The sequence below is a fragment of the Vombatus ursinus genome, unplaced genomic scaffold (genome assembly GCF_900497805.2).
Source record: "Vombatus ursinus unplaced genomic scaffold, bare-nosed wombat genome assembly UNPS02006779.1, whole genome shotgun sequence".
Lineage (NCBI taxonomy): Eukaryota > Metazoa > Chordata > Mammalia > Diprotodontia > Vombatidae > Vombatus > Vombatus ursinus.
The window spans coordinates 9,431,633-9,451,418 of record NW_020946557.1 but is presented as its reverse complement, the minus strand read 5'-3'; positions in this window follow the sequence as shown (position 1 = coordinate 9,451,418).

Genomic DNA, 19,786 nt, shown 5'->3' with positions numbered 1-19,786 from the left:
GAAAGAACTGATAAATAGAAATATGCATAACATGGTTTTACATATATACACATATTTGTGTCTAATGGTTGCCTTTTCTGGGGTGGGGTGGGGAGGGAGGGAGAAAAAAAGTGCACAACAGAGAACAAAAGAAAACTTAGAAGGAAGTACAGAAAAGCAGGGTAGCTTTGAAAATGATGTGCAGTATTTATTGCATAGTTTAAAAAAAACAGAGTGTGAAGTGGAAATTGATGGTTTTACATTGAGTTTAATGTTGTGCTATGAATATGGAAATGTTCTCCTTTTTTTGTCTTTTTGTCTTTAAGTTCAAAATGAATAAAAAATCTTTTAAAAAATGAAAACATCAAATGATTAAAGGTCACATTTTATTAAAAAAAAGTCATGATTAATTGGCTAGAATTATTCACGAAAATCTCATTGTCCTCTATAAATTGACGGCAAATCACTATGTTGCAAATACAAAACACAAAGTATTCTTGAAAATTCAACCAATATATTTTACTAGATCCAGAGAACTATTAAGGAGAGAATTGTTTCCCACAATCATCCAGTCCTAACATGGAATCATAAAAATTTAAGAACAATCCTTTCAATGTGTGCTGCCACGCTAAAGTCATAATTTCCAAATGACATAGAATAAAAAGTTCTCAAAATATAGAGATCTCATTAAAGAAATCAAAACCATGTCAGATCACAAAGTTACCATGTCACCTTGTCTGCTATTACAGTTGTCCCAAAGATGTTTCCAATGACTCTACAGATTACATCTCAATATTATTATTCAACTACAAGAACTACAACTACAAGAAGCAATCATTTTGTCTATCTTTTAGCAGTCTTTGGAACATTAAACTCCAAAAGAGCAACTTGTCCTCAGAACATTTCAATCTCACACCCATAAAAAAAAAGATGAGTACAATCTAAGAACAATAACAATAAAATAATAGCTTACCTTTATAATTGACAAATCATTTCCTTGTAAAGAAGGAATTCCTGTGAGGTAGGCATTGCAAGAATATCCACATTTTGTTGATGAAGAAACTTTGAACCTGAGTATGAAAGAGGTTAAGCGGTTTGGGCAACATCACAGAGCTACAAGTGACTAAGACATGACTTAAACCCAAGTCTCTTGATGCCAAATCTATTGCTTTTTAATGTTTTTGTGGTTGTTGTTCAGTTGTTTCAGTCATGTCTGACTCTGTTACCTCATTTGGGGTTTTCTTGGCAAAGATACCAGAGTAGTTTGTCATTTCCTGCTCCGGCTCACTTTACAGATACGGAAACTAAGGCAAATGGGATAAGTGACTTGCCCACACTCACACAGCTTGTAAGTGTCTGAGGCTGGATTTGGACTTGGGAAAATGAGTCTTCCTGACTTCAAGCCCAGCATTCTATCCACTGTGCCACCTAGCTAGCTACCTGCTTTTTAATACAGCATCCATAATAATATAAAGAAGTATGATATGAAAGAAGTGGGTCATGCCAAGAATCACTCTCAGGGTTGCTGTTGTATTGGTTTTGGTTTAAGTTTTGTTTTGGGGTTTGTTTGTTTGTTTGCCCTTTTTCTTTCATAGGGAACAAAGGCTACTTTGTCTTATTGGTTAAGTATTCCAGTGACCAGGCTTCAAGGTCTTATAACTAAGAAGACTTTCTCTGATTTGGCTTGATAATTGACACAGCTCTGTGATATGCCATTTGAATAAGAAAGATTTCAAACATCCCTATTACTAGCACACTTAGGGCATTTTAATTGTTTTGCCAAGTTGCTGAATAGTTTTGATGACTGCTAGTTTCTTTTAATATATTTTAGGTTTTATCAAAATAGTTTGTGATGTCAATAAGGTGGGCAACAAGTTTTCTACTACTAACTCATTTTAACATAGAGAAAATCTTTTCATGTGCTCAGTATCATTCTCCTATAACACTGTAAGCAGCATGCCTTTTATTTACAGGTTCTCAGAGTATATTCTATGATGCTTTCTGATAATTTGTGTATTATACAAGGTATCCCAAAAGTCACAGTGCAGTTTCAGGATTTAACAGCTCTTAATAAGTTTTAATTACTTAAAATTGCACTAATCTTTTGTAACACCTTGTGTACCCTGGGTCTAGGGCATTTATTTCTGTTACCTGTCTGTGGCTAACCAAAAAGCAAAAGAAAAGAAAAGAAAACTTAACGTCTCAAGAAACTTCTCAGCTTAGAAAAAATACATTGTGTTTCTAATTTTTTAACACCCTGATTTCATTTTGGAGGCCACCAAAGGGCAAAGCAAAAAGAGCCATGGATTTGGATTCAAAGGTCCTGAACTCAAATCCCACTTCACTCTTAAGCTATGTGAATGCAGGCAGGTCATTTAACTCCACTGTGCTTCAGTTTCCTTGCCTATAAAATGAGGAATTGGACTAAACGGCCTTTATGTCCATTCCCTTCCAGCTCTAAATCTTTCATCTTTCTCTGTTTTCAGGGGTTCTCAAGTCAGAAGAAATTAGTGAGGATAAACGTTCAACATAGCAAACTGTTGAAATGGAATATTCTGAATGCTGAAGATCTCCAATCATACAACTTCTCTTTTCTTTTCCTCTTACCCTTTAAATCACTATTTTTTTCTCATTTATTTGTACCTCCTGCAACCTACAAGGAGGTCTCTTCAAATAGAACAACAAAAAAAGATGTGTACTGGAATCAGGATCAGAATTGATGTCTTTACAGATTTTTATTCTTATTTTAACTTTTTGTTTACACGTGTTATGGCACCAGGGGCCTGGATGATCTCTAAGATACCTTCCAGTTCTAAATCCTCTGATCCTACCCTAGCCCTGTGACAAAGCCCACTGTCACCTCAATTTTTCTATCTGCAAGCCCTAAGGCTTAGTTCAATGGCTCCCTCTACTGGTCCCTTGGCCCATATTCTTTAATAATAAGTTTTAACCAGCCAAAAAAAGTTTTGTCCTCTCCCACCCTTTTTTTTTTCCAATTCTTTTTTTAAAATTTTTTAAATTTTATTTTAGTATTTTATTTTTATTTTTCCTCAGTTACATGTAAAAACAATTTTTGACATTCATTTTTAAAACTTTGAGTTCCAAATTCTCTCCCTCCCCAATTCACCCCCCGTCAGTGAGAAGGGAAGCAGTTCAATACAGGTTATACATGTGTAGTCATGCACAACATATCCATAACAGTCATGTTGTGAAAGAAAACATAGACAAAAAAACTCAAGAAAAATAAAGAAGGTTAAAAAAAAAAGCATGCTTCAATTTGTATTCAGACATCATCTGTTCTTTCTCTGGTTCCATCTTTGTTTTTGTTTAGTAGTTTTCAGTCATGTCCTACTTTCTGTGACCCCTTTTGGGGTTTTCTTGGCAAAGATACTGGAGTGGTTTGCCATTTCCTTCTTCAGCTCATCTGATAGATGAGGAAACTGAGGCAAACAGGATTAAGAGACTTGCCTAAGGTCACACAGCTAGTAAGTGTCTGAGGTCACATTTGAACTCAGGAAGAGGAATCTTCCTGACTCCAGGCCCAACAGTCTATCCACTGCACTAACTAGCAGCACACAACTTTTCTTTTAGGTTTTAAGAAGAATCTTGTTACCTAGCCTTACAAGTAAACAACCAAAAGGCTAAAAAAAAATTTTAAAAGGATAAAAGATAAGTTTTCAGAAGTTAATCATGGGATTTCCTAAATGTAGAGGTACAGAGAATTAGGTCTTAATCATTTTTAATTAATTATTTTCCCCAAGCAAAGCCAATCACTGAATAAACAAAGCAAACAAAGAAAACGTAAAACAATATCTAAAAGTTTATTTCCAGTGATTGGGAATACACCTTTGACAGCCACCATTTACTGATGAATAAAAGAAACAAAGGCCAAGTCAATGGACAGACCAACTAATTCCCTGATAGTCTGAGTCAATCAAGCTGCTTCTCAGGGCTGGCTCCTCATCACACTGGGCTACCGTGGCTAAAGCAGACTGCTTTGAACACCAGTTCCTCTGGCAGCTCTTCCAATTTTTCAAAACTCTAAACATCATGTTATTTCCAGTACTCATTGGAGCTAGAATACAATGGAGACAGAAGGAGCAAGCAGTACCAGTAGCAATATATGCACAAAAAAATTATACAAGATGAGACTGTGTAGAGAACTTGTAAAATAAAAGGAGTACATACATTTGATGAAATCACAGATGTATCAAAGGATGTCCCCCATAGTGTTTACCACAATTCTAGGCACATTATAAGTGGCCCAAAATGCTTATTGATCAATTGATCCAGGTCAACAAGAGCTTAAATCCATGTATGTTATATGGGTACTCTGCCTAGAAAGAATAGTAACACACATTATAGTCTTTATAACCCCTGGATTTAGATCTACCAAAAAAAACTCTTTGATATTTGTTTTAACTTACTTATAAGTATGCAAGAAAATGAAGTTATAAATAACAATCTTTTTAGTGAAATTTTAGCTGCGTAGTATAGTGGAAATGGCACTGGAGTTTGAGACAGAGGAGGTAGGTCCAAATCCTGACCCTAATGCTTTCTAGCTGTGTAAACTTAGGCAAACCATTTACCTCCTTTGAGCCTCAGTTTGCTCATCTATAAAATGAGGGAGTTGGGTTTGATGGTATCAAAGATCGCATCTAGATCTAAATTATTGATCTTGTTATTAAACTAAGATAATTTTAAATATTCTATGGATTGATAATTCTAATTTATTTTTTCTTCATTTATGATATGCAAATTAACATGTTGACAAGCCAGACATCTTCTGGCAACTCAAATTATCATGAAACTGTGTCCTTATCCCTTATCCTACTCACTGAAATATTCATCTGCTTGTAGCTTAAATATCTATTAAAATAGTATTTGATTTTCCAGATGGAAAAAGATATATTTAACCAGAATGTAGCTAACTTTTTGTACCCATTATCATTTAAATTAATCTCATGTAAGCAATGATTTCAGCATGACTCATCTTAATGGCATATAAAACATTCAGCTTTTTTAAAAATAGAAGATAGAAGCCTTTTATATCTACAGGTAAAATTTTTACAAACTGATGTGTGGGCTTTTAAAAATTGTAATTACTGGTACAAAACTGGAGCCAGTGGACCCATTATGATCACTATTATCTTCTTTTAAAAAATTTAACTGACATGATAACTTTTTAAATATTAAATAGCTTAATTGCAAATATTATATAAAATATTATAACTATAAAAATTATTGAACCTTTAAAATAAACCATGAGGCTGTAAAACTGCTTTGCACATTTGAGATATATAAGAAGTCTTTGAAAAAATGGCTGACAGTGAAATTATAATCAACCTTATCTGAATTTACATTGTAATAAGCAAGATAATTGGGCTATATTAAATGAAAAATAAAAGAAATATATAAATCTAATATATTAGAAAAGAACTAGCAAAACTATTTAAATCTAACAAGGCTGCTTAGGGAAAAAATGAAACAATAAAACATTTTTATATTTTAAACTAGGATCAAATGGGAATTTGGGAGATAGAAGAGAGCCTGAGGTGTTCTACAGTCCAGAGAATTTCAGGGCCAGCCATAAATATTAACTAATAAAGGTGTGCTTTTTTATTCCAGTGAGAGGAGGACAGGTGTAAGTTTCCAGATCTCCTCCTCCACCTCATCCCTAACACTGTAAATGCCAAAGTTTGAAGAGATTCTCATACTTCAAACCAGCAATATTCTATAAGGAAGAAAGGAAAAGCATTGAATAATGTAAAGCAACTGTGGTACAATAGAAAGGGCACTTTTGAACCTTTTTTGTTTTGACAATATACTGTTATGTTTCCCTTAGATTCACTTTATGTAGCCCTCTTTATTTTGGCACGAGGAAGAGCAAAAGTAAATCAAATGAAGGCTTGAATAATGGTTGATTATACAGTAATAGAAAAGATGTCACTCAATAGATGATGGATACCCCACCCCCCAGATCTGTACAAAAATAGAAAAGATGCTAAAATGTAACTAAAGGCAATGTTGTCATTTTTCTATCATCACTGAGTTTGGTCAATTTCCAAGATGAGCCCATTTTAGGGCTCACTTAAAATGAATAGCAAAGGGACTCAAGCTATAACTCATCTACCAAATGAACATGTCTTTTTCATGACACTTCTTTCCACAGAATCTAAGTGGTATAAAAATCAAACAGAAATATGGAAAGGGAATCTCTCCAGGCTCTGCCTCCCTATCTGGTCAAAGGCAAGTGGTACAAGATTTAAGAATCACAGAAAGTTCAGGTGAAGAAGTGTGTCTTGCATTTTCTCCAGCATGTCTTTGATGACAGAATTGAGAATTGTTTGGAGGGCTGAGAGTATCCCAGTTCTGAGCAGACCTATAGCTACTGGCACCTGAAAAAAGCAGTACACGAATCAATCTCAAATTAGTGGATTAAGATGAGTTCAGCAGAGGAGAGTAGGGAAATCTAGGGGTCTTCCTGAGGGGAAAATGGAGAGACAGAGACTGAGGAATAGTCAGTCCATAAACATTTATTAAGTGCTAGGCATCATGCTAAGAATAGAATACAAAGAAAGGCAAAGAGACAGTCCCTGCTCTCAAGCAGCTCAGTCTAACAGGAGCAGACACATGAAAACAACCATGTCCAATGAGCTATATACAGGACAAATTGGAGATAGTCCATAAAGGAAAAGAACTAGCATTAATGGGGATCAAGAGGGGCTTCTCATAGAAGACAAGACTTCAGTTGGGACTTGAAGGAAGCCAGGAGTCAGTGACAAGGTAATTCTTGTTAGTTGTTCAATTGCTTCTACCTGTTGAAATTGATACAAGCACCAGTCATCCCATTCTGATTACAGCTCTGACTCCCAAGTGACATTTTCTTTCAATATACTGTACTGCCTTTATTGATTAAGGACAAACTGAAGGCATTGAATTATAGAATGTCAGAACTGGAAAGGACTTGTTTTAGAGATTATCTAGTCTACCTCCTTCATTAAAAATGATATTGCTATTTTTTGTTTTTACATTTCTGTATTTTCTAATATGCCCCTTTCTCCACCTCCCAGAAAATTATGCCTTATGACAATTTAAGGGTTAAATTTTATATGACTATAACAAAATGCTGAAATAATTGAAAATGATTCATGCCAATCCACCAGGTTGCAAATCAGAAAAAGGAGTCAACAGAATTGCTCCAACAGAAATTATAGGATTATTTGTATAGAAGACCCCTGGACATTCTCAAAAACAGAATGTCTTCAGGATAAGAAAAAAGACTTGGATCTATATCATGTCAATTGTGGAACAATGCTTAGTAAAAAAAAGAAAAAACCAGCATATAAAAATTAGGGCTATTTAGAGGAATGTTGTAGTCTCTCTCAAAGGCTACCTGTATGCATATATTCAATCTGTACATGTATGTGTTCTGACTACCACATGTGACAATTTATAAACTTCTCATCAGCTTGAGATAGTTTCTTCCTCCTAATTTTTACAATCCAATGCAATGAATAAAAAAGATGAGGAAAACAGTTTAGCAAAACATCAAAAAAGTCTGATGTTATATAGTGTTCTACTTCCATAATCTCATCAGAGTGCAGGGAGGTAGTGAAAGGCATCTTATACTTTGTCTTCTTTGGGGTCAAATTTGGTCATTATAAATTCAGTACTCACTTTTGGGTTTTTTGTTTAATTGTTGTTCTTTCCATTTACATTGTTGTTATTGTGTATATTGCTTTCTTGGTTCTGCTGACTTCACTCTGCCCTATCTTCCTATGATTTTCTATATTCATCATATTCATTGTTTTTTACAGCACAGTAATATTTCTTTATACTCAACTACTACAACTTGTTTAGCCATTCCCCAAAAGAGCATCTACTTGACCCAGTTCTTTGCTACTACAAAAAGTACTGCTATGAAAAATACGTATATATATACACACACATATACATATATTGTATATTCACACATATATACACACATATACATATATGTTGATTAATAATTAATAAGCATTTATTAAGTACTTACTATGTGTCAGGCACTGTTTAATATTGAATATACAAAAAAAAAGGCAAAAATATACTTCTTGTCCTCAAGGGATTCATATTCTAATGGGGAAGAGCAACATGTAAAAAACTGTACCTAACTGCATCACAGCCTTCCTTTTTTAATTTGCTTTCTTCAACCCTTCATTTTTAAGATGATACAAGGCAAAGTTATCGCAGAAAGCCCACACAGAGTTAGTGATTTATTTTGATGTCTGAAGGATAATCAAGGAACCATTCATGTTAAGATTAGAGCTAGGCTTTAAACGAGAATCAATTCTTTTCATTATATTTGACAACTCTCCATATATCAATAGTACAACTCCATTGAATCATAGAATTTTAGTGATGAGAGGGATCTCAGATATCAGAGCAACAGTATATGTATTAGTTAGCATGGGTTTAGATGTGCCCTGATGTAAAAAGCTCTAAGTGGGGATTGGCAAGTAATAATAATGTTATTGAGTTGTTTCAGTAGTGTCCAATTCTCCATTACCCAATTTGGGGCTTTCTTGGCAAAGATACTAGAGTGATTTGCCATTTCCTTCTCCAGCTTATTTTACAGATGAGGAACCATGGCAAATGGCATTAAGAGACTTGCCCAGTTAAGTGACTTAAGTCACACAGCTAGTAAGTGTCTGAGGACAGATTTGAACTCAGTTCCTCCTGACTCCATGCCTGGAGCACTACCTACTGTATCATCTACCTGAGAAATTTTTGATGAGTTTTGGAATATGTGGTTTAAATGTCTAATCAAAGGGGTGGAGCCCAGATGGTGGAGTAAAGGCAGGGACTCACCTGAGCTATTCCCCAAACCCCTCCAAATACCTTTAAAAAATGACCCTAAACAAATCCTAGAGCAGTGGAACCCACAAAAAGACAAAGTGAAACAAATTTCCAGCCCAAGCTAACTTGGAAGGTCAGCAGGAAAGGTCTGTTACACCAGGGTGAGAGAGGAGCACAGCCCAGAGCAAACTGCACCAGCACAGACAGGGCTCCAGCAAACTAGGAGCAGTCTTCAAGGCAACTGAATCACTGGCAGCAGTGGCGATTTCCAGACTTCTCAGCCCACGGACATCAAAAACAACTTAGACGGTAAGCAGGAAAGGTCTGTAGCACCTGGGTGAGAGTGGAGCACAGTCCAGCACAGGCCATGCCAGAACAGCCCCGGCTCCAGCCCCAGCAAACCAGGAGCAGGCCTTAGGAATGATTGAATCAGCAGTGGCAGCAGCTGCTTCCAGAACTCTCAGCCCACAGCTGGTAAGGGGTTCAAACAACTGATCAGAATGCAATTACAGGGGTCTTTTTGCTAGCACTGAGGCAGTACTCTGTTGCTTTGTCCATACTTAAGATCTGGGTCACAGTCCTAGGTGGCAGTCCCAGGTGCAGGAGGAGCACTAGCACAGCAGAGCTTGTGGCCCCAGTGGAGGGAGGACACTTTCCACAGTTCCAGGATAGAAAAGAGTGTTTGTGGTCACTCACAAACCAGAGCACAGGCCAGGAGAATAGTAAACACCTCTTCTTAGATCATACCACATTGGAAGAACTGAAAACTTACAGGTCCCTAGAAGTATCTCTGAAAACAGCTGCACGAGACTCCTGAAGCTTGAGACAGTGTGCCCTCCACCGTGGATGGACAGCCCTACTTTAACAAAGAGTCAAAGGTCAAGTAATAGGCTAGGAAATGAGCAAACAACAGGAAAAAAAATCTGACTATAGAAAGTTACTATGGTGACAAGGAAAATCAAAACACACTCAAAAGAAGGCAATAAAGTCAAAGCTCCTACAACCAAAGCCTCCAAGAAAAATATGAATTGGTCTCAGGCCACACAAAAGCTCAAAAAGGATTTTGAAAATCAAGTAAGAGAGGTAGAGGAAAAATTGGGAAGAGAAATGAGAGTGATGTAAGAAAATCAAGAAATATGAGTCAACAATTTGGTAAAGGAGATACAAAAAATACTGAAGAAAATAACACCTTAAAAAACAGACTATATAAAAGAAGTCCAAAAAGTCAATGAGGAGAAGAATGCCTTAAAAAGCAGAAGTGGCAAAATGGTAAAGGAGGTCCAAAAGTTCATTGAAGAAAATAATTCCTTAAAAATTAGAATGGAGCAAATGGAAGCTAATGACTTTATGAGAAACCAAGAAACAATAGAACAAAACCAAAAGCATGAAAAATAAAAGACAATGTGAAATATCTCATTGGAAAAACAACTGACCTGGAAAATAGATCCAGGAGAGATAATTTAAAAATTATTGTACTACCCGAAATCCATGATAAAAAAAGAGCCTAGCCATCATCTGCCAAGAAATTATTAAAGTAAATTGCTCTGATATTCTAGAATGAGAGGGTAAAATAGAAATTGAAAGAATTCACCAATCACCTCCTGAATGAGTTCCCAAAATGAAAATTGCCAGGAATATTATAGTCAAATTCCAGAGTTCCCAGGTCAAGGAGAAAATATTGCAAGCAGCCAGAAACAATTCAAGTATTGTGGAGTCACAGTCAGAATAACACAAAATTTAGCAGCTTCTACATTAAAGGATCAAAGGGCTTGAAATATGATATCCCAGAGGGCAAAGGAGCTAGGATTGCAACCAAGAATCACCTACCCAGCAAAACTGAGTATAATCCTTCAGGGGGAAAAATGGAACATTCAATGAGATAGAGGAATTTCAAGCATTCTTGAGAAAAGACCAGTGCTAAATAGAAAATTTGACTTTCAAATACAAGACTCAAAAAATGTATAAAAAGGTAAATAGGAAAGGGAAATTATAAGGGACTTAATAAGGTTAAACTGTTTACATTCCTACATGGGAAGATGATACTTATAATTCATAAGAACTTTCTCATTATTAGGGAAGTTAGAAGGAATATATACAAACAGAGGGCACAGGTGTGAGTTGAAAATGAAGGGATGATATCTAAAAAATAAAATTAATGGATGAGAAAGGAATGTTCTGAGAGAAAGAGAAAGGAAAGGAAATGGAGTAAATTATCTTCATAAAAGAGGCAAGAAAAAGCTTTTACAGTGGAGGGGAAGATGGGGGAGGTGAAAGGGAGTGAGTGAACCTTACTCTCACCAGAACTGGCTCTAACATACACACCAAATTGGGTATAGAAATCTATCTTACCCTACAGGAAAGTAGGAGGGGAAAGGGATAAGAAAGGGGGGAATGTGATAGAAAGGAAGGCAGATTGGAGAAGGGGGTAATCAGAAGCAAAACACTTTTGAGGAGGGATAGGATAAAAAGAGAGGGAGAAAAGAATAAACAGGAGGGAACAGGATGGAGGGAAATTAGTTAGCAATTGTTAGCAACAGTAACTGTGAAAAAAAATTTGGAGCAATTTTCTCTGATAAAGGCCTCATTTCTCGAACATATAGAGAACTGAGTCAAATTTATAAAAATTAGAACCACTCTCCAATTGATAATTGATCAAAAGATATAATCAGATGAAGTATTCAAAGCTATCCATAGCCATATGAAAAAAAAATACTCTAACTCACTACTGATTAGAGAAAAGCAATTAAAACAATTCTGAGATACTGCCTCATACCTATTAGATTGGCTAATAGGACAGAAAAGGTAAATGAAAAACGTTGGAGGGAATGTGGGAAAAATGAGACATTAATGCACTATTGGTGGAGTTTTGAACTGATGCAACCATTCTGCAGAGTAATTTGGACCTATGCCCAAAGGGCTATAAAACCATGCATACCCTTTGACCTAGCAATACCACTACTAGGTCTTTATCCCAAAAGAGATACAAAAAAAAACAAAAAGGAAAAGGACCTACATGTACAAAAATATTTATAACAGCTCTTTTCTGGGGGCAAAGAATTAGAAATTGAAGGGATGTCCATCCATTGGGGAATGACTGAACAAATTGTGACATATGATTATGTTGGAATACTATCATACTATAGGAAATGATGATCAGGATGCTCTCAGAGTAACATGGAAAAACTTATATGAGCTGATGCAAAGTGAAATATACTGTGTACAAAGTAACAGCAATATTATAGGATGATCAGCTGTGAATGACTTAGCTATTCTCAGCAATACAACTATCCAAGACAATTCTGAAGGTCTTATGATGAAAAATGCTATCCATCCCCAGAGAAAGAACTGATGGTGTCTGAATACAGATTGAATCATACTTTTTTAAACTTTATTTTTCTTGAGTTTCTTTTTGTCTATGTTCTCTTTCCCGACACGACTATTATGGAAATGTTTTGCATGACTACACATGTATAACATATATCAAATTGCTTGCCTTTTCAATGGGGGAGTGGGGAGGAAGGGAGAGAATTTGGAACTCAAAGTTTTAAAAACGAATGTTAAAAATTGCTTTTACATGTAACTGGAGAAAAATGTAAAAAGAAACAAAAAAAGAAAAATAATAAATGTCCAATCAAATGGGATTTTCTTTGAAAAATGGGAAGAAAGATGGTGTGGGTATGGTAAGATATAGGTGGGAAAAAAACTTCAGCCATCAAAGACTGGTAAGCGTTCCCAGGATTCTAATACTTGTGTCTCTGAATCAGTAATGAAGGATTCACCTGAAGGTTTCCGACCTCATTCTGGAAATAAACAGTACTAGGGAGTGCAGTGCCTTCAATAACCAGTTACGTGAAGAAAAAAAAAAACCTATCCTTTAAGCTCAGAGCTCCCCTTCGGTTTTTCTTGCTTACTGATTGTTCTTGCTGACAAGAGTCAGACACTGGAGATTGCTTGTATAACCCTACAATGTCTCCCAATTCCTACTTTCTTACCTGGGCTGATTTCATAGTATTTAGAGCTAAAAGGAAGGTGCTAGTCATTTAATCCAGTCCCCTCATTTTGCAGGAAAGAAACGCAGATTTATAACGGTTGTTACTTGCCCAAGGTCTTAAAAATTAATAAGCAGCATAGCCAGGATTTGAACTCGGGTCTTCTCACTCCAAAAGCAGGGTTCTTTTTACACTACCTAGATTTGACATCTTGGTTGTCTAATCTATAGTACCTACCTTATCTTTCTAACCTGGCCTGCTGTCCTGCTATTCAGTGCTCATCTGTCTGAACTGCAATATTTTCCAGTTTCCATCAGGCTAGATGGTCCTGGCCCAGTCCTTTGCCATCCATTCTCTGTCACAACAAACTATAAGTATAAGAAGTCAGGATGAGATACATGCAATGCAAAATTTTTAAAAGTCAGAATAATGTTTTGTGATTATAGGAATTTGCTATTATAAGTATCTATCATCTAATGAAGATAATTTGATACTGAAGTAGTTTGATTTTTGTTAGTGTTTTGGAAATAATTAGTAGATATATGCTAATTTTGTAGTTTGGGGATTTAAAAGAAGAGTGTGCACTTCTCTCTAGGGTCATGCATTTTTGCTTGAAGTAAAACAACTCAGTCTAATAACGAACTGAAGCAATAAAATGAAACTATTTTCACAATATATGTCCTTCTCCCACCCCCCACTGCCTTTGAGGATATTCCTGCTATATTATAGACTACAAAGATTTATAATGAGTTTAATTCTATATGGTATGTACCGGAGGTATTATGATCCCCGTCTTACAAATGAGGACCGAAAGACTCAGAGAGATTAATTGATTTGCTCATAATAATACAGATAGAAAGTGTCAGAAGTAGGATTAAAATTTTGTTCTTTCCTTACTCTAAGTTTAGTGCTTTTTTTCTACAATATCATTCGACCTCACCAAATAGCATCATCTTACTTACACCAACTAGGTTCAGACGCCAAAAGAGCCCTTAAGCAAATCATATAATAAGATTGAGTATAGTAGTCACAGGCGGTAAAATGTAGGGTGTTCCAAAAGTCTAAATGTAGTTTTAAACTTTAATAGATTAAAACTATAACAAGACTTTTAGAACACTACATATAAGGCTGAATCTAGAGTGGAGATTCTTAACCTTTTTTGTGTCATGGACCTTTCCGGCAGTCTAGTAAAGCCTAGGGACCCTTTCTCACAATAATGTTTTTAAATGTATAAAATACATAGGATTACAAATGAAATAAGTTATATTGAAATACAGTTATCAAAATATTGTTTTAAAGTTCACAATGCCACAAATTAAGAACCCCTGTTCTAGAGAATTAAAGGGAATTAAAACTAAAGAATTAAAAACTAAAGAATTAAAGAGAATTAAAACCCCTGTTTAAAATTAGGGGTTGCAGCCTAGGCATGATTGTGTAAAATAACCTAGTGAGAAGAATCCAGACACAAGTCCAAGAACTTGGAAGAATTCTGGGCTCAAGAAAGAATAGTGATGGCAAAGCTGTGGTGTGGAAGAGCAAGCTCTCCTATAATACAATACCATTATGAGTTATTCAGACTTTGCTGGAAACAGGGTAACTCTCTAGCAACCCTAATTTCATTTCCCTTCCAGGAGAGCTTCAATCAGACAGTAGTGCAAAATAGAAAACTATTTAGCTCCTTGAAGTTGACAAGATTTGATAGAAATGAAAAAGAAATTTCTTGACTATTTATGGGATCAGCTATGAGTCCTTTATGTTTTGTGTTTTTTCTGTGGGATAAAAGAAATGTCATATTATGTGTGTATGTTAGTACACATACACCTGTATATCCTATATACATATATATATACACACATGTGTGTCTATCCTGAATACTTGTATGAGCAATTGAATGCCTTTTTACCTTTTCTATAGAGATCTAGACATTATTCAAATTCTGAGGATCCCAGGGGAAACCCTGAGTCAGAGCACCATCCAAGGAAAGATCTATGGGAAAACCCTCTCAAGATCAACTCTGACCCATATAAGTCTAGAACTGGTGTTTTAGGCCATGATTTACACATTATAAGTACATTAGACCAGTGTAAAACTGTTCTATATTAAATATAACTTAGAGTTATATAGCTCTTTAAAGTTTACAAGTCAGCTTCTCCACAACTCTGTGAGCACAGATATTATTTCCATTTTACAGATGGGAAACTGAAGTTCAGAGAAGTAACTCCCTTGAGGTGACTCAGCAAGTATCAGAGCTGGTATCTGACCTTTGATCAACTGACTCCAAGTCATCACCAGCTGGAGGGATCAAGGAAGGCTTAGTGGAAGGGATGACATTTGAGTTGATCTTTAAAAAGATGGATAGGAATTAAATAGGCAAAGAGCAACAAGGACATTCCAGGATTAGGGGAAAATATTAGCAAAGTTACTGGGGTAGGAAAACTTTATGTTAATGTATGATTAGTTGTATGCGCTATAGCGGACATAGAGGAAAGGGTAGAAAGACAGAATGGCACCAGATTGTGTTGAGCCGTGAATAGCTAATTAGGTAACAGAGGGTCTCTGAAAAGCTTTGAATGAGGAAGTAGCATCACTAGATCTCCACATGAAAATTATTCTGGCAGAAGTATGAAAAAATGAATTAACGGGAGAAGAGAGTAAAGGCAGAAAAGATTTTACATCAGTCCATGTGGGTGATAATAAAAGCATGTCATAAGGTGCTGGCACTGGAAAAGAGAGGAAAGGACAGATCTGGGAAACATTACAGAGAAAGAATTGATAATTGAATATGAGAGATGTTATGTACCATAACTTTATAGTAATGTCCCTTAAAGGATATGTAGCTACTTCTTAAAATGTTTTGACATTACTTTTAGAGAATCTTTCAAAACATAGAAAAATCAGAACAAAGAAAATTTCAGGGCAGAAGTTATCCATGTATGTGTAGTATCCCTTACTAGTCCATAAGTTTCATAAGGGCAGGGACCACATCTTATCTAAATTTTCTACCTTCCCAGCACCTAGTATTATGCCCTCCATATAGTAAGTGCTTAATAAATGTTTATAGAATTAAATTGAATTATTTACTCATTATGATCAGCTACTTTATTCTTCCAACTTAGCTCCAAATGGTATTTGCTAATTTTCCTAAATCAAATCTGCCCTAAAAATGTTGACCAACATTTAAGGGAATACCATTGGGTCTGGGGGCGGGGAAAGGTTTTGATCCATGTCTTCAATTGAATTAATTCAATATTCACAATTACTTTCTTATATAAGCTTCCCAGGAAGCCATGAACAAACAAGGAAAACGCAACTCTTTAAATGCATAAGTTTCGCCATTGGGAGAAGAAGAAAAGATCTATAAGAACAATGAGGGAGAGCTGAGGTAAAGAAGCATGAGGGAGCTACTTCTATAGGAACAGTGGAGGTAAATGGCAACCACAGCTGCATGCGATAGAATCACTTTCAGGACCCTGGAGAGTTCCCTGGGCTAAACTCATCTCTGACTTCAAAACAAGAAAAACTGCACTTTTTATCAACAACCATCTCCTATCTGACTCATTTATATAATTAACAACAATAGGCAATGTTCTCTTTTCTCTATGTTCCTTTCTGGAATCAAATGAGCAAATATTTTCTAGTATGTCATTGTCTGAGTAATACGTATTCTCCATTCATGTAATTTATCCCATGTGGATTATAGGTCAGTCCTTTTTGAGTTATAACTTATTTTGTTGAGAATGTTGTTGAGAGTATGGCTACAGAAAGGTATACTGCATTTAAAAAGAACAATATAGGTATAAATGAGTATCATTGTATATTAAGATGTATATTCACATGAGGAAACTCAAGAACAAGAGAAGAGAATTATAGTGAACATTTGTTTAAAGACCATTGGATGGAGAAACAGAAGTAATATTTTCATAGGAATTATAATAGTAAAAACATATATGTAACACCTCATGCATTATTTCATTCTATTTCACAACTTTTCTGTGCAGTTGGTATTTCATTTTACAAATGAGGAAATGGAGATTCAACAAGGTTAAATAACTTGCCCATACCCTCACAGCTGGTATCAGAAGTGGAATTCAAACCTAGAGCTCCCTGATTCCAAGTACAGGATGCTATCTACCACACTATGCTGTCTCTCAGACTACCCAGTTAGAAGCTTTGGGTAAACATAATAAACATGACATGGCTGCATGATACCACAGTGATAACTGACTTCCAACTATCCATATATCTATTATAGCTTTTTTCACCGAAACCAAGGTAACTTCATTTGCCTCAAATATAATTTTATTTTTTGAAAATTATAAAAAGTAACAAAGGGTATTATTATTATTTTGGACCTGATCCTGACCAATAACGAGGGAGTTGTTGCTAATATAGGAATGAGGGTAACCTCGAGTGACCACTCCAGATTAGCACCGATGATAGAGAAAAGCTAGTCATAGTCTGACATATATCTTGGATTTTTGGACAGTAAATTTCAAAGAGTTCAGAGAAAGAATATGGAAGATTCAATGGCATAAAATTCTAGAGAAAGTAGGCAAAGAGGTATGTGAAGTTCCTCAAAATAACATCCTAATGAAAAAAAAAGGAAGCCTTCTAAAGAGACAAGCGTGGACAAGAATTCATCTACCAACTCAGAGTTTTAAAAGACACACAAAAGATGGAAACAAAAGAAAACTATGGAAGATTAATAAAAAAGAAAATCATAGTTCTGTAATAGTACTATTAGGAGTATTAAAGTGAAAAACACAAAAAAAAATTTTTAATCTAGGTGATATTCAAGATGAAAATCAAAGAGGAAAAAACATTCTTTGGGGTGAATAAGATAATGATTAGGGTTTTAAGAGTGCTTCACATCTCATTTGATCTTCATAACAACCTGTGAAGTAGATGCTATTATTTTCCCCATTTTACACATGAGAAAACTGAGGCTGACAGGTTAAGGGATTTATTTGCCCAGGGTCACATAGCTAGTAAATGTCTGAAGCAGAGCAGCTCTACCAGAGATTGTGACCCCTTGGAACAAGGGGGTGCCTTTTCCAGAATTTTGGTTGAGAGGAACAGAAGAATGAAGTTATTGACCCTGCCACAAGAATCTACTTTTTAAAAGAATAATGAATTAACAAAATATCCTTCAACTAAAAGATTTAAATGAAATATTGCCTTCTTAACTCCCAAACATCTGAATCTGGAATATACTTTGCATGAAACACATCAAATTGCTGCCTCTGTGACACTGTAAAAAAAAAATCTGTACAGCTGTTAAATTGGAATTATTTAGTTTGCCAGATAACAGAGAAAGATATTGGCACAGACCACAGTTTCATAAAGTAGACACGTAATTGTCTGGTTAATCATAAAAAAAAATGAACAGGAATCAATCTGTGGCAATAAAGGAAGTGCATACATGTTTGCACCATTAAATCAGTTTACTCAGTCCCTAGGATCTTATATCTATTTTCAATTCAATTCAAATCAACAATCATTTATAAAGCACCTACTATGTACGAAACGCTGTGCAAAGCACTGGGTGTATCAAGACAAAAAATAAATTTCGACCTAAAGTAGTGACAGTTTTTTCGCTTAACTTTCCTTACTAGAATTTTGCCTACCTTATTTCATTGTTGTGAGAAAAGTCTTTTGTAAACTGTTAAGTTGTGAGCTCTAATATTATTCACTGCTCTTTTTTACAAGCCTTTGCACTTAATAGCTAGAGAGAAAAAATGAGTTACTCTAAAACTTTACCTGTAGGCGGCAGCAGATATCCATAAACCAAACACATTTTCATGGTCCTATTTCCGCCCTCTGGGATGAGCAAAATTAATATAATCATTCTTTTACATAACTGTGTTTGAAACATTTCAAGATAAGATATAGCTATCACATTCCCATTTAGTATTCTTTTCTCCAGGCAAAACAATTTTAGTTCGTTCAACAAACCCTGTTATGAGTTATCACAATAAAAGAGGCAGGGTGATTGAGTTTTTTTTTAGATCAAATGGAAATTTACTTCTATTAACTTTCATTCACTGGTCCTAACTCTGCCTTTTGGGACTAAGAAAAATAAATCACAGAATTTTACAGCTGAAAGAGATTTCAATGACCACCTAGTCCAACCCACATAAAAAAGAAATTCCCACTATAATATGCCCCAAAAGTAATTGTCCAGCTCCTACCTAAAGTATCCAAAACAAGGAAGGCAATATTAAGAGAGCATTTACTTACTTCCCCTTGATGAATTCAAGTCACTCAGTCTATAAGAACCATATGCTTGGGTCCTGAAAGAACTATAAGAAGTGTTTGCTGAGCAACTCACTATCAAGAATATTTGAAAGATCATGAAAATCTGCCTTTTTAAACTTTTGCCTACTAGTCTTTTTCCTACAAGGTGGAACCTCTTAAGGGAGGGCATTTTACTTTTGAATAGCTCTAATAGTTCGGAAGCTTTTCTTGAAATCAAACCTTAATTGATCTCTTAACACATTCCACCCACTGTTGCTGGTTCTGCCCTCTTCCACTTGGTCACTCTTCAGATACTTAAAACACCCTTCATGTACTCCCTGAATCTTCTTCAACCTAAATGTGGCCAGTTTCTTCACAGAATATGAACTCAAAGTCCTTCATGAATCCAATTGTCCTCTTCTGCACATTCTCCAATTTATTAAAATCTTTAGTAAACTTTGGTACCCACAACTGAACATAATGCTTCAGATAAGGTGTGACAAAGGCATATAACAATGAGACTATCATCTACATATTGCTGAAAGCTATTGCCTTCTTATGCAGCTCAAAATCACATTGGCTTTTTTGGCTAGCATGTTGCACTGATGATGCATATTGAACTTGCATTCCCCTAAACATCATTTCTTTTTTTCAGAATGAGTCTATCCATGCCTTTTTGGTCTTACACTAACTTGTGAAGTTAATTTTCTTGTGGCCAAATTTAAGACTTTACAATTATT